Raw genomic sequence first — 15,121 nt, 5'->3', positions numbered from 1 at the left:
GATTTATTGCTCAGGATGTGGTCTATCTTGGTGTATGTCCAGAGATACTTAAATAATATCTATTCTGCTTTTTTGAGGTTAATGTGTTTGATAAATGTTGATTATATCCTATTTATTGATGTTACTGTTAATCTCTTTTATATCCTTCCTGATTTTTTGTATCATCTTCTCAATTGTTGAGAAAAGGGTATTAACTTCCCCAACTATAATTGTGGAAGTGTCTATTGTTTTTCACATTCAGTTGTATAAGCTTTTTGCCTCACATATTTTGGCTCTTTTACTGTATCTTCTATTTCTTTGTTCAGGCTCTATGTTTTCATGTATCTTTGTTTCAATCATGTTCATAATTGTTTTTCACTTGAATCACTTTTTTGATTACTGCTTTAAAACCATTTTCAGATGATTCTAACATCTTTATCATACCTCTGCTGCTTTTCTCATTTGAGTTGAGAACCTCCTGGCTCTTGCAACAATAAATGATTTTTTTAATAAAACCTGGACATTTTGAGTATTATATTATGAAACCCTGGATCTCCTTTAAATATTCTTTTTCAGCTGAAGTCTTCTGCTACTAGTCTGTCAGGGGGAAGTCTATATCTCTTCTCTTACTTCAAGTGGGTATGGGAGATCAGGCTTCCAACCTGGTCTTTACTGATACCTCCCAGGTTAGATGGCTCATTACTACCAGAAAAGGATAAAAGTCTTGGCTTCCTAAGTGAGCTTCTTTGTTACCATCCAGGCAGGGTACCTGAGGGTGTCTTATTTCAGCCTGAGGGTATAAGGTCAGTCTACCAGCTACACATTTGCTATGCATTGGAAATGGGGGCTCTTCCTGCCCTTCTCCCCACATTACACATGCATTACTCTTATTGCAAGAATAGAGTGATCATTGTATAAAACTGTTTTGACTTTCTGGATGACCCTTTCCCAGTTATTTAACAAGACAATTTTTGGTTGGGTTTTTTGTTTGTTTGTTTGTTTTTGGCTGCTGTCTGTTTCCCTGCTGGGTTACCAGTTTCTGTAGCACCAAGAAAGGGGTATACTTGCCAAAAGGAAAATGGAGAATTCTCACTTCTGTGTCATTCCCTGGGGGCCTGATGTTTCTAGCTGTTATGTGTTCTATCATTCAGAGTCTTTTATATTCATTTTATATATAACATCCAGGACTTTTAGTTCATCTTAGTGGGAGATACATGGAAAGTATTTCTATTTCATCTTCATTGAAGCATTAAAATTCTTTTAAGTTTTGTGATATAATAAAACATATCCTTAGTATGAATGTAATCATTTTTAATATTTGATGATAATTATGTAAAGACAATGAAGCAGATTTGACTTCTATGATGTCATATCAAAATATCTTTTGGAAATTAGGAATGGTTTAATATAGCATACTACTAAAATGGCACCATTTTCAATTGTTATCAAATGTAATATACAAATACAATAAATTATAAAGTATAATGTAATTGCATAAAACAACTGTCATTTAGATGAAACTGTAGAAGAAATAGAAAAGAACATAAGATGAACTACGTTTCTAGATTGGAAAAAGTCTCTAAAAGAAAGAAAAAGATAATGGTGTAAGATGACAATCTATAGTCAAATATTCCACATTCATAAGCCAGATATCAATGACTTTGAATGGCTAGAAATAAGTGGTTACTTCCATATCTTGTGAATGGAAACAAACCTGAACATTTAAAAGTTTTCAAGTTTCTATTAGCAATATGTTAAGTATATTTATGATTTTTTTAATAAAGAAATTTATTTGGATTATCAATCACATTTTTTCAGCATCCAAGCATTTCAAGTTCCCTCAGGATATGAAACTAAGATGAAAGCTTTCCATTTTTATAGGGAAATGCCAAATTTTTTATAAGGACAGTTTTCATTTATGTACTTCTTAATATACCTTTAAGATGATGAAAGGAAAATTAAAATTTTATTTAACAGTGTGTTTCATCAGTGCTTCTAAATAATATATCTAATATGTAAAATCCATGTCCTTTTAAACTTATTTGTTCACAGACAGGGCACTGACTTGGTCAGTTAAGAATCTGACTCTTGATTTGGGCTCAGGTCATGATCTCAGGGTCCTGAGATGGAGCCCCATATTGGGCTCCCTGCTGGACATGAAGCCTTCTTAACATCCCCTCCATCTCTCTCTCTACTCCCCCCATTCTTTTTCTATCTCTCTTCCTCTCTCAAAAACAATAAAATAAAAATAAACTTATTTCTCGAAAGAAATAAAAGTGATAACATATCAGGGCATAGTTAAAATTTTTTTTACCAACTAAGGTATTTTTTGGGGGTGGGGTATTTTTTTGCTCAGATAAACACAGTAGAGAATTTTTAAAAAATGACCTAGTATCTTATAGGTTGAAATATATATGGAAAGTAATTTTTATGACAAATAGAAGTGATAAACTGGGATAATTCAATTATGTTTGTTTAATATTCATCATTTATATTAATAATAATGGCTGTCAAAGTGTCAAGAAGGAAAAAAGCCATCATTATTTTAACAGTACATCAAAAGTAAATTGAACTTACAGAAAATTTTAATTTTAGTTCCTGAATTACTTTTATGATGTATTGTTGTTGTTGTTGTTGTTGTTTTCAGGTATAGAATGGAGGAAAGAAGATGGAGAATTTTTTTTTTAAGAACTTATGTACAGAGTCACACATAGACTTATAAACATTTAGAAAAAAATAATAAATGAAGGTCACTTTTTAAGACAAATTTTATTGGAAAATATTTATTTATATAATTTCATGTTAGTTTTTAAAAATATAAAGTCATTTTGTTCTAAATAAAACTCTTTATTAGTTACCATAATTTGTTTTTTATTTACTATAATAAAATAATTCTTCAGTTATTTTACTTCAAAATTATTTTAAATTTATAATTCTTATGAAACATTTTGAGTTAGTGAGAGGAAGGGCAGATATTTCATCTGACATCTAAACCACATAATTAATCATTCTAATATTTTCATTTATCCAAATTTATTGATATCTTTAAAAGCTACCAAGCCATGAAATTGAAGATATTTGGAAGTTCACTAACTGTCCAGGAAGTTTTCTGAAACTTAGCAGCCATTAATTGAAATAAGCATTCACAGATTTCTTTGTATTACGTGATAAACTCATTTGATGCTCCAAGATAAAAGGTAAAAAATTTGAATAGCTTAAGTCTGATTACTGTCTATGTACTTAAAAATACTCAGACATAATCTTTCTATTGGTACTACAATCTACAGATATTCTTATTTGTTTGTATCTGTATTTTTATTTTTCATGGAAAGAATCTTTAAGTCTGGCTCTATTCTTGACCTTATCACGTCTCTTTCCTTCTGCGTAGTCTACATAGACCAAAATGTCACTAGTTATGGCTTTGGTTATCACTAATAGACTGATGACTACCCAGTTCTTTAGTGCCTTCTCAGATTTCTTATAGACTGCTTTCAGCCAGCTACAAAAGGATTCCACTTGGACTCATAAGTACATCAAACTCAGACGTCCAAATATGACAAGCACATTACAAATTCTCATTGACTTATATTATCCTGTACACATAGTTTTTTGCTGTCTCTACTGTCAAGCTATCACTAGCTGTACATCAAGACTGTAGTGGGAAAAAGAAAGCACTCTTAAGCTCTACCATTTGTTCAAATTCTGGCTCAACCAATTACTAGTCTCATGACCTTGAACAATTTATTGAACCATTCTGATTCAATTTTCTCATTTATAATATGAAGTAATAGAGATATATTTATTACTCACCTCATAGCATTTTTGTGAATATTAATAGTGTTTACCTGTAAAGTTCTTAGAATAGTTTCATATATGTGTTATCTATCAAATATTACTACTTCCTTTCTTATCTGGATAACTAAAATAACATATTCTTACCTGTTGATATCATACCATTGTAGATTCATTTTATAGGATATTACTATAATAGTTTTTACAATTAAATCTGATCATTTCACTTTCCTGCTTAAAATATTTCTACAACCCTCATTTATGATACAATTATTTAAGAAGTCCACAGTCCCTTTGGTGAACTGGCTCATGAATGTTTATTAGATTCAACTCCCATCAGTCCTTGAGACATTCTGGGAAGCAGACTCGAAAGTGGAGGTCAATGTGTAAGGGGTTCATTAGGAATTGCTGTCAGGATCAACATAATTTAGGGAAGAGAGAGAAATGAGATTGGGCAGAAAAAAGTTGAGCTGTGATACAGTCGCAAAGGAGGACTCAGGTGAATTTACAGGAACCTCTGAAACTGAAATTATCTTCAAAGTTATCTATGCCAATTGAAGTTAGAAGGGTGAGTATCTATATCCTGTGTCTATAAATTAAATGTTGCATGTCATGGCTTCTATTGCTGTCACAAGATATTGTAGTTCTTGGTTCATCACAGGCACTATGATGTCTTATGTCCACAGAGCAAAGAAATTTCTTCTAGATAAACAACTTACTCGGGTATAATACAAAAGGGAAGATATTTTCCCCATTGTCTCCCCCTACGTCACTTTTAGGAAGATGGTAAAGAAAATAATCACTTTTGGGGAAGTTGTTGATGCAAAACTTGGTAAAAACTCTTCTTTTGAGTAGCCTGCATCTATCATTTACATACAAAATAATTACAGAGAGGGTGTTATTAAGTATTTTACCTCATGAATATAAGGAATCAAGAGTCCATATTTACCTTTGTCATTGACATTATGAATCATGCATACATTTTTATAATATAGTGCATATATTCTGTAGTATCTTTAATGCATGCCATGGATCAAGAAAACAATATTGCATACAAGCCAAGAAATTCCCTTCTTCTGCTGGGTGAGGACCACCAAAGACTTTGTTACACAGGGAAGCAAAAAGATAAACACATCAGTTTACTAACTTAAATGGTATTTTGCCAATTCCTCCTTGACCTGATATATCCACTTAGAAGTAGCTACAAATCTGTGTGGCTTTGGTGTCAGGTTCTCTCACTAAAGAAAAATATTAAAGCCTTCCTATCCAAATTCTGCTGGCCATGTATTTTTGGATTAATTTTACAATCCTTTTTATTTAAATAAAAACTTCATGATATCTTAGATCACAGATAATTTCTCAGAAAATAATCTCGGTAGTCTTGTGTATAAATTATAAAACTACCTTCATTATGCTACTAAAATGTGGATTGTGGTAAATGAGATTCTTTGCTCAGAAATATGCACCATTCTTTACTTCCCTGAGAGAAGGATATGCCTCATCTCTTTCATTTTGAGGCTTGACCAAGTAACTTGCTTTGCCATCAGACTGAGTGGGTAATTCTTGCCATTCCAAGCTGGGCTTAAGTATTTGATTTATTTTGGCCAATGGATTGTTAGCAGACATGATTTCTTGAAGCATTTTTTGTGTATTACATGTGCACTTTTGTTCCTTTGTTATCAGATTAAAAAGAGTAGGCCTAAGTTAACCTGCTGTCCCAAAAAGATGGGAAGGAAACACCTGGAATAGACCCACATTTGGGAAAGTGCAGTTTAGGTCAATCCACCCCTGCACATTCTGTGGACCAATAAACTATGTAAATATTTGCATTCCATGAGATTTTGTGATTATTATTATCATTTATTTTTTTATGACAACAGCTCCCTCATAGAATCAATCTTAGACTTTCCTGATCGGGCTTCACAGTGTACATTTCTACCACAACTTTCAAAAAATTTATTATTTAAAAGTTAGTCTCATTATATTTAGAGAACATAAGCCTACAATTTGTAGTACACATAATTTCATATCAATCTTTTTAGAGAACTGTGATTTTACTCAGGTACTATTGATGATCACCTAGATGTCACTGCTTTAAATAAAATCAGAAAATAAATGCATGCATTCTAGATAAAATGATTTCTAATAAAAGTAGAATTGCTTTTTACTGACCCATAAATTATTTATTTTCTAGTAAAAATATTCTGTGCTATGAAACATATATATTTTTTTCTGTTCCTCTTAATGTCCAACACCATTTTCTTTACTTTAACAGTCCTTCAGTTTATCCAATGTAATTTTATTTTAAAATGTTTAAATATGAGTTAGTAAGTATAAGAATAATTGGATATTCTGTACATTGAAGCTAAAAAGAATAACTATAAGCTAAAAACAAAACAAAACAAAACAAACAACAACAACAAAAAAAAACAAAATAGTACCCCCCCAAGAAAATGGTAAAGATTAAATACATTAGGGATTGTAATAACAATAGTGTAAAGGAGGAAATAAATGCTTCTGTGGAGCTTCAAACCAGCTTTGTAGCTTAATCAATATGTGAACTTCTTTATCATTAAGGCTGTTTTCATCAAGCTATACCCTGAAAAGATGTCATTTAAGCCTAATTATATAGATTTACACTAAATATTGCTTAAGTACATAGCATAATTGTTTAATGAAATACACATAGTTTCTCTGAATACACTTTTCAAAAATAAATAGCTATAATATGACTAATTTGTGGTGACTTTAAATCAAAGGTATTTGAACTTTTTGCATCAAAACAGATCAAAACACTATTCAAGGATATACAAAATTTATTATAAACTCAGCAGTTTTGAAATCTGGACATCGAAATATTAAGATGTAAGGTTGCCAAGTCCCTCATTGTCCAATGACTCTTTGAAGCTTCTGAGAAGAGTGCTTAATTACCACGTGGTTATCTAGTTTTGTAATTATATTTAATAATAACATAAATATGCATTTTCAAAAAGTCTGAATATGGAAACTTGTTGGTTCTACTAAACTCTGTTTTTCTGTGTAAAATTTGCTACACATGAAATACTATTAAAAATAAGAAAATACATTCCTGCCATTTATAAATGTCAAGGTCAAGTGTTATATTTGTGTCAAATCATACTCAAATATTGGTATCAAAATTACTTTAACCAGAATAATTCAGAAGCTTTTTTTTAACAGATTAAAGTATAATACAAATCATGATGAGATACAATGTTCAAATAAAATATTCTTCTTCATATTTATCTTGTACCTCCTTCTATGAAATAAAGGAAAGTCTTTAGTTAAAATTTTTCTTATCAGTAGAAGTTTGTTTTGTGTCATGTCTTCTCAGTTTGTTATAAGTCCATTTTAACACCAACACAAGTGAGAAAATACCAGCAGTAAAAAGGGAGAGAAGTCGAGAATATAAAATTTATTAGTCTGTGGCACAGTGCATAGTAATATAATTCTCCCTGGCCTTCTTCGCCATTTCTGGTCTTCTTCACCAAGAAACTGCTAGGCCATTAAGGAGAAGGATGACAGGTGCTGTTTCCCTCACCAGGTTCCTGTGGGAAGTTTTTACTGATTTCTGTAACCATTTTGTAGAATCAAAGAGTTCCATGGAAACAACACTTAATTGTCTAGATCTATAAGTAAATAAGAATGAGTGACACAGATTACAACTTGAATAAGCAGTAACGTTTTTGTAAGCAATAAGTAAGCTTATCTTGTATATTAAAAGATGAGTATTACGTTAAGAAACCCAAGTTACATATTTGAGTGCATTTTGATAGTTTTATTATGAAGCTATTTTTAAAAATTTTTCATTTATTTATTTGAAAGAAAGAGAATGAAAGAGAGATAGAGAGTGTGCACAAGCTGGAGGGAGGGGCAGAGGGAGAAGAAGAAGCAGACTCCCCACTGAACAGGGAGCCCGATGCAGGACTCGATCCCACTGGGATCAGATGTTTAACTGACTGATTCTCCCAGGATCCTGTGTGATGAAACTATTAACCCATCTAGTTTCACAAGTATCATCAACCCTTGAACAAATTAAGTTAAAGTGGTCAAGTCTATTGTTTAAGGAGAGAAATAAAAAAAAATGTGTTTCCAGATCTTTTGTCAGAATTCATCACACAAAATTGTACAGTATCCTTTAATGCACAGTTAGATTATTTTTTACTACTACTTCTCATTTCTGATTCCATCTTAGATTGTCTCCTGCACAACAGAATAAGATCTACTATCTGTAATTACGTTGAAAATACCATTGCAAGAAATAACAACAAAATATCATTCTAATAATATATAAATGTAATGCATGATCCAATTGCCATATCTCTTGAGTTTCCAGAAATTATTGTATATCACTATGCTATGCTTTGTTTTGCCTCCTCATGTTGGTACTGCTAATCATTTATTATGAAAAGGCTGACTGGCACTTGTGTTATCCTGGCTTCTTAGAATCTTTCCTTCAATAGATCCTCATTCAACCACAACTCCAAAGGGAAATAGAAATCTTTCCTTGGGTCAAACCATGAAACTCTTAAATAAACTCACTATTCTTTATTATAATTTGTAGCATTCTTGCTTATTTTACCCCCTAGACTCCAAACATCTTGCCAGCAGGGACCATATCTTATTCACAAGCATATGCCCATGCTGACACATCATTCAACACATAATAAATATTCCATAAACTTTTGATATGTTCCATAAACTCTTGACAACTGAGCTCAGCTGGTGGTAATTAAAAATTAGAAATCAACTTTGTATTATGAGTAAATTGGATAAATTTGCCATTTATTTTCCCTGAAGTGTATTTTGACTCTACTTCATTGTCTTGTTTTTTACTTCATTATTTCTATCTTGATTCAAAACACAAAGAAAAACTTAAAAAAAAAATTAAAAGCAACAATTGAAATGCTTTTAAATGTAACAGTATTTGATTTTAAGTACTGGACCAAATACTGACTATAAACTCTCAGGATAGCTAACTGACCAATGGACTCCATCTTCAAGAAGATGTGGGTACTTACCTATGGATCTTCAATGTGGGATGATTAAAGAGGATACTGTATAGGAGTCAAGGGAAAATGTACATTATACCATAAAGTGTATTAATATAAGTGTGTGTACTCTTTTAATCCAACATGGGGTTTGAACTCATGATCCTGAGATCAAGTTCTGAGCTAAATCAAGAGTCTGAAGTCAACTGACTGAGCCATCTAGGTGCCCCAGGATGTGTACTCTGTCTTGTGAGTCATTGTCTGGATTTTGCTAACAGGAGGGTGTTAAGATTTACATTTTTGAAAAATTATTTTAGTAGCAGTAGTGCAAGACAGGAGCCAGAAAGGAGTCTTAAAGCCAGTTAAATGCATTGCTGCAACCCAGAGAAAAGTCAACAGGGTACTGAATTAAGGGTTAGAGCTGCAAATGAAAAGAAGCCAAAGGTAAGAGCTATTTAGCAAATTAAATAAAATGAAAATAGTGAACATTCAGATGTGGGAAGAGAGTAATTAGAAAGAATTTAAGATTCTGTAAAAAGTGACTGGAGGGGTAGTTCTTATAAAGATAACTAAGAGAAGCAGATTTTATGACATGATCTCAGCCATTTACATTTAAATCACTTTTTTTTTTTTTTTTTTTTGGCATGAGCTAATTGAAGAAAAAAACCAAAAGAGTAAATTTGACCAGGAGCAAGCCAGGTGGTTGGGTACAATGGCTAGAAATAAAAACTAATCACTAAAAATTAGCCATTTATAATGTGTAGACAACTTATATTCCTTTCTACAGATTAAAATAAACTAATTAGAGCAATTTTTCATCTATTCTTCATGAACTGAAAGGGTCTTTGTTCTGATCTTTCAAAAGATAATACAGTCTAGCCTTTGGAGCTGTCTAAAATATAGTTGAGGGTTATTTTTAGTCAACACATTAGACACATTGCTGTAGTTTGCATTTCTCCTCAAAGAAAATGAATAGGCAGTAAACACAAAGTATAAAAACTGCCATGAAAAGGAAGATTAATAAGGAAGGATTGTCATTTACTTTCAAATCAAGTGGTTTATTTTAAACAGAGCTCAAAAGTACTAGCTTCATAGTATTGGAATTAGACAACATAATACATTAACTTAATACTATCCACTCATCTGACCATATGTTTTCTTTGTATTCTGGTGGGTCCTTAATAAAAATAGATAAATAGAAATTATAATAAGCCCTTGTAACAAAATCTGAATCTGAAATTTCTATGTTGTAAATTTTCTAAAATTGTTATTAGTGATAGCTACTTATGACAAATTAAGTTAGCATTTTCTCAAGATTATCTGATTCTTAACAATTAAACATCTTCTAAATGGGAATTTTATTTAAAATATTTTATCATTAAGTATTCTTTTATAACTTTATTGCAATGTAATTGATAGAGAAAAATCAAACACATTTGACAAATATGTAGTGAGGAGTTTGGACATATGTATATACCCATGATATTTTTGGCACAATCAAGGTACTAAACATATCCATCTCCTCCAAAATTTTTCAAAAGTTCTTTTATGCTTTTTGAGGTTTTGTTTTGTTTTTGGTAATAAAAATATGAGCTCTATCCTCAACATATTTTAAGGTACACAGCTAATAACTGTGTACCTTAAACAGTGCAGTACCTTAACTGTAGATACTATGTTGTAGAGCAGTTACCCAGAACTTACTCATCTTGCATAACTGAAAGCTTAATCCCACTGAGCAACAATTTCCCACCTTGCCCTGCCCTGACGACTACCATTTACTCTCTGTTTCTATGAGTTTTAATACTGTAATATTTCACATAAGTGGAATCAAGCAGTATTTGTCATTCTGTGACTGGCTTATTTTACTTAACACAGTATCTTCTAGGTTAAGTTAATGTTGTCATGAAAGGTAGGATTTCCTTCTTTGTTTAAGGCTGAATAATATTCTATTATATGTATATGTCTTTTTTTTTTTTTTAAATCCATTTCTTTCTCAGTAAATATTTAGGTTGTTTCCATGTCTTGGTTAATGTGAATAATGCTGCAGTAGACTGAAGACTTGAGAACCTGATTTCATTTCTTTTCGGTATATACGTAAAAGTAGGATTGCGAGTTTATATAATGGTTCCATTTTTAATTTTTGAATCATCTTTATCTTTTTTTTCCCATAGTGGCTGAACTATTTGCCTCGCCAACATGTATTTTTATCCTTCTGATGAAAAAAACCAAACCAAACCACACCAAAACAAAACAAAACAAAAAAACATCCTAACAAGTGTGAGGTAATATTTTATTATGGTTTTGTTTTACATTTTTCTGATGATTAGTGATATTGAGCTTTTTTTTTCCCCTACACTTTGGTTATTTGTATGTCTTGTTTAAGTTCTTTGTCAATTTTTAATTGGGTTATTTGGGGGTTTTTTGGCCTTGAGTCGTGAGAGTTCCTCATATATTTTTGGATATTAACCCCTTATCTGATAGAGTCTGCACAAATTTTCTCACATTCTATAGCCTGTTGATTGTTTCCTTTTTTTGTGCAGAAACTTTTTAGTTTGATGTAGTCCCACTTGTTTTTGGTTTTGTTGCCTGTACTTTTTGATATCACATCAAATAAATCATGACAAGACAGATGTCTAGAATTTTTTTATCTTATGGTTCCTTCATGAAGTTTTATTGTTTGATATCTTATGTTTAGGTTGTGAATTTATTTTGAGTTCATTTTTGTGTGTGGTATAAGCCAAAGATTTTGACTTTACCCCTTTGCATGTGAATACACAATTTTGCCAGCACCTTTTGTTGAACATAATTATTATTTCTCCCAAGTGTGTTATTAGTCCTTACTGAAGATCCGTTTACCTTGTATGAGTGAATTTATCTCTGATCACTCCATAAAATTTCTCAACTTATTTTCTTACCAGAGTGGCTGTCAGCAACAATGACTTGAGGAATTTGGAGAAAGACTGAGATGGTTATACAGTTTGCTTGGTTTAAAAAAAAAAAAAAATCCCATCTGATTTTTAGAACCAGGACTTTGGCAAGAGAGGGAGTGCAATGGTAACACTCTTTATCAAATTATCACCTATAGTTCCCTGAAATACAGTGCTAAATGAGAAAAGCCTTTGAGAGACTAAGTTGCCACTCCCATCAAAAACCTGTGAAAAGTATATCAAAAGTTTTCATCACACATATGCTTCTTTGCCTTGGTCTCTGAAAAAAGCCACCTTATCAAAGGCTTGCATCATATCTATGATGGTTGAGCTGGGTTATAATTACTACTGTCAACATGGTACACTTTGCAGATCCCCGCAGATGGCATTGACTGGCAAAGAGCCTAGGTGCCTATGTATTCACTGTTATGAAATCCCAGGGACTCTGGAGAGGCTAGAGAATGTGACACAGACTCAGGGTGGGGCTATAACACTCCATGCGAGGCTGGAGCTAGCCAGAAGATAAATTCTTCTTTATTTCCCTCAGATGGATTGTTCTGAAATCCAGAAGTTCAGATGCCTCTATCAAGTCTTGTCCCAGTCAGAGCAAGTAGTTATGCTTTCTATAAATCTTCAGTGGACACAGAAACACTCCTAGCCATATTTTCTCTCCTGACTTTTCTGCCTCACTCCCTTCCTGGGATTGTGTTCCACAATAAAACTTTGGCACATAAGATTGCTTCAGGATCTTTTTTTTTTTTTTTTTTTTTTTAAGGGAACCCAGGTAAGGACAAAGAGAATGAAATTCAAGTACTGTGGGGTGGAAAATTTGCTCTCATATTACACATGAATTTGGAGTTTGTGTTGAACTTCTGGGCTGAAAATAGGAACATTCTGTGTGGACTCATACGATATTCATTCTCCTGCAGGTGTAAAGCTTAGATGGCCTGAAAACCAAACACTGTTCTCTTTCAGAATGTCAAATTTCAATAGCAGTTGAATTTCATAGCTTTGAGTTTCATGTAAATTCTGAGCCACTGAATCACAGAAGAGGGAGAAATGGAATGTGTCTGTCCAGAAATAGCTGAAAGATTCAGAGAATATTTACCAGGCCATCTGCAGTGAGCCTCCCCTGCCAGTGGAAGTGGCCTATGCCCTCTGTTTAGGGTAGCCATCCCTTCTTCACTTTAACAATCTTTAGTGAGTTCACAAGAGAGTTTAAGGAAGTTACTTTTCAAAGATAAGCTAGAATGTAAGGTTATATGTGACCTATGTGAATACTATTCAAAATTCTCTTTTGTTTCTGTTCTCAGGAAAGATTGCTTGCTCTACCACTGAGATGAAACCACTCTCCCAAACGAGCTCCATGAAGGTGATAAGGACATGAATTGGGTTATGGAAGAGAAAGTGAGACAATATCCAAGTGAAAACACTTTTGAAGAGTATAAAAAGTTGCCTAAAATAATTCAAATTACATCACTTCTGAAATACTTCTTTGTTAATTAAAAAAAAAAAGTTTAAATAAATAAATAATTTAACAAATAAAACATAAAAAAATCTAGGAGGAGGAGCAAGATGACAGAGGAGTAGGAGACCCTTTTTCAACCAGTCCCCCAAAGTGAGCTAATTATCTATCAGAACATTCTGAATACCCATGAAATCAGCCTGAAATGTAGGATTATACACTGCTAGAGCTCTGTGGGAAAAGATGACTCCAGTGGAGAGGTAAAGCAGAATGGGAATCAGACTGATATCAGAGGATAAATAGAAGGAGAAGGAGCCACTAGAAGCAACCCATTGGAAAGTAATATCCCAATACAAGAGTACCCAGTGATTGGGGACCATCATTAACTGGGAGTCTGGTTAAAAACACTCAAAAAGAGCAAAATACCTTAAGGGGCAACTGCTGGAATTGGGCAATCATGGGCATGGACTTAAAATCATGGCCCCAATATAGCCACTGCCTGAGTGCACAGAGAGAGTGTGGCAGATCCCCTTGGGGTTTCACAGCTTGCATTACAGCTCAACTGGGCACACTCCACCCTTGCATGAGGGAGTCTGATGACATGCCAGCCTGAGCTCCCTAGAACTCCCTAGAGTTCCCTAGAACACAGAGCACACTGTGTGACTGGGCTCGGACCCACTCCCCGCTGGTACCTGAGAAAGCTCTGTCTTGGAGCTAGCAAGTGGTCTCTAGGACTGGCTGAGGGTCTAAACTCTCCCAGCAGGGGCCTGAAGGAATTCAGCTTGATCTCTAGTCATGAGCCAGTGGTGGGAACCTGAAGTCTGGACCCCAGACAGCAGTCCCTGCATAGGCAGCCACCAGAGGCAGGCTTCCTGGACCAATATTGCTGGTGGTTTTAGTAGCATGAGGGTACAGAGACAAGCAGGCACTTCAGGTCACCCTAGAGAAGATCCCCGGGAATAGGCACTGCATGTGAGAGGTTGCATGGTTCAGCAGAGTTTACAGAGGGGGAGTCTGTGTGTTCTGGACCACCCAGAGGGGAACAGACTGAGGCTTCTCTCTGAGATGGAGGTCTGGGTACAGTTTATTTTTCCACTAAATCTCCAAAAAGCCACAAAAAGCCACCAAGGAACAAAAACCTCCAGAGAACAAAAGCCTGAAAAACTGGTTTCCACAGAGCCCAGTCCCTTAATAGGGGCTAGAGGACTCATCCCAAGCAAGACTGCCTGAAAAACAACACATCAGTCCCCTCCCTCAGAAAGCCAGCCAAAATAATGAGAGGACAACCACCATAGGGTCCTCATAAAACTGTAAAACTCCAATATCAGGAGAAAATAATACCTTAAGTTCCAAGTATTGCCCAAAACCTGTATAATTCATACATATATCTTTTATTTTTAATCCATTCTCACTATTCTTGTTCTGTTTAAATTTTTTAACCTACTTATCATTACACCTAGAGGTTTAATACAACATATTTCATAATAACCTTTTAACTTAAACTTTTTTCATACATTTTTTTCTTTTTCTTTTTTTTGTTTTTTCTTTTTTTTTCTTTTCTATTTTTTAAATATACATAAAGATATAAGCTTCAAGGTAATCCTCTTCCCTAATCAATACTACCCCTATATATAGACCAGTTTTAATTTCCCTTTATCTCTGGAAAGTTGAGTTCTTTAACAAAGATATCAAGATATACCCAGGAAGAATCAAAATAGCATTCTTTGCCCACATTGAGGATTTATAACCACTCTCCCATCTTTTTCTTCTGTCAGTGTTTCTGTTTATTTGTTTTTGTTATGGTATTACATAAATCTTAAACTTGAGGTTCATTTTGGCTTTTTTTTTTCTTCTTGTCATTTACTTTTGTGAGTCTTTTTGTTTGTCCATTTTTGTATGTAGAACTCATAAGTTTTACCTTTGGAGCCCACTCTAGCTGGGTCTTCTCT

Source organism: Mustela lutreola, chromosome 2, assembly GCF_030435805.1.
Source record: "Mustela lutreola isolate mMusLut2 chromosome 2, mMusLut2.pri, whole genome shotgun sequence".
NCBI classification, from domain to species: Eukaryota; Metazoa; Chordata; class Mammalia; order Carnivora; family Mustelidae; genus Mustela; species Mustela lutreola.
Note: the sequence above shows the minus strand (reverse complement) of the source record.